The following is a 2,332-nucleotide window of genomic DNA, read 5'->3' as shown; positions in this document are numbered from 1 at the left end:
GGCGGAGTCAAGTGAATCCTGCCACACCCTATGGCATGCTGGGAAACAGTAGCACAGTAGGAGTAAATAAGTGCTGTACAGTTGTGTCAGTGACTCTGTCAGTGACTCTGTCAGTTGGTCATTGATGATGTCATTGATGATGTCATTGATGATGTCATTGATGATGTCATTCAGCTGGTTCTTATTTAAATACTGAACAAGTTGTACATGAAATTCTCTGTGAAAACCTGAGGAGGGCGGTGTTGAGACTGGACCAGGGAGCAGCAGCATCTTGGTTCCAGACCAACAAAGTTCTGGTTCTGGGGTGGCCAGTCCAAACCCCGGACCTTCAACCAATAGAAAACCAGCGTGGTGACGTCAGAGGAAAAACCAAGAAATGTGGAAGGTTGTCGAATCATCCTGGTCTGGACTAACCCTAACCCAGGAGCCAGAGGTTGGGCCACTCAGATGTGAAGCATATACTAAACTACAACTAAGTACTACAATACAGTACTACTATAGTAGAACTAAGTATTCACAGGACTGATCTTTTTTATTGAACAATGATCAAAGTCATTCAAATATTGATACTTTTTACTTCATGTTTTGAAGTAAAATATCACTTTTACCAATGGACGGAAATCAAAGTATACGAAGGATTTTCAGCTTCACTCTTTGTACTAGTACTTGTAGTACTTGTATATTAGAAGTATCAGCAGTGGCATATACATGAACTAATACACATAATGCTGTAGTCGCAGTACTGTGAGTATACTAAGAGTATGATTCTGTACTGTGGAGGAATCTGCAGTATAAGTACAGTAGAAGTACTGTGTTGATGCAGTAGTACTGTGATTGGCCCCTCCCTCCCTGTCTGTGTGTGTATAAATATGTGTTTGAAGGCGGAGCTGCAGTACTTCACTGCTGCCACTCTGACACAGCAGCAGCAGCATGCTGCCTCCGTGAGTACCACTACTACCACTACCACTACTACTACTACTACTACTACTACTAACTAACTAACTAACTAACTAACTAACTAACTACTGAACAACAATAATGACAATACTGCTGACTGTACTAGTACTACTGTTGGTACTTGTAGTACTTGTAGCTGTAGAGGTAACTCTCCTGGTGCACGACTACTTCATAGTATTACTGTGGCATTACTGTAGTACTCTGTGGTGCGACTGTGATCGACTGCTGCTGGTTTTGATTGACAGGCTGATGGTATGCTGTTCTGTCACTGCAGAAACTGGTTGATAGTCTCGCTGGTCCTGGTTCTGGCCGCGGCCGTCTCTACGGCTCCTGTTGAGGGTAAAAAAGACTGCAGTCGACTCACAGACCATCCAGTACTCCACTGATCCATCGATCGATCCATCGATCCATCGATCGGTCGGTCGGTCGGTCGACTGATTGATTGATTATTGCTGCTGTGTGTGATTTAAAGCAGAGAAGGAGCAGGAGGAGGTGGAGGCTGTGGAGGTGGAGGAGGAGCTGTCTGAGGAGGAGGGTAGGCGACGATCGCTTATTAGTTGATTGATCGAATGATTGATTCATTGTCTTGATGAAATTCTCAGTTATTTATCAACAAAAATAACATTCTAAAAAAACTGTTTTCGTTGAATGGGGGTGGAGCTACCTGACCTACAGTGTAAGTCAGCCACTAGGGGGCAGCCCGCTGTGGTGGGATCAGAAATGTCAATTATCGGACTTTTCTTTGTAGGATGGTTTCCTGTTTGTTAACGATGTACACCGAGGTAAAAGGATGCTGCCAAAGTCCACGGAGAAAATCAGAGATTCTAGTTCAGAGATGATGAAACGGCAGATACATTTTTAAAATATTTTTAAGACGTATCATAACCCTCGTCTACCTCCATGTGGAGACAAAACGTCAGTTGATCTTCATAAACTTGGTCTTTCCTGGAGGTAAAGGTCTAAAAGCAGTGTATCTCCTGCACTTCACTGCTGTCCCCAGGTGACCTTTGACCATGTGATCAGTGATGTCACAGACAACAGGAATGAAAAGAGCAGAGAGATCAAACAGAACAGAAACATCAAAGCTCTTTGATGTGGACTCACGTTTGTGATGCTTGATCCAGGATTTGTTAAACCGGCTTTTAATTAGAGAACTAAATGTGTTTCTTTGCAGATGACGATGACTCCAAGAGTCAGGATAAGTTTGAGGGTGAGAGGATGAAATAAGTTCACAACATAAACGCTGCATAAACACAACCTTCATGTTGTTGATGTGATTATGATCAAATAGAAACAGGTTGGACTTCAGCTGAAGAGAAAAACTGTTTGATTGTGATCACCTGGTACCTGATGTCTGCACCCCCCATCCCTCACC

This window comes from Cynoglossus semilaevis, chromosome 18, assembly GCF_000523025.1.
Source record: "Cynoglossus semilaevis isolate Cse_v1.0 chromosome 18, Cse_v1.0, whole genome shotgun sequence".
Taxonomy (NCBI): Eukaryota; Metazoa; Chordata; class Actinopteri; order Pleuronectiformes; family Cynoglossidae; genus Cynoglossus; species Cynoglossus semilaevis.
This window is presented reverse-complemented; position numbering follows the sequence as displayed.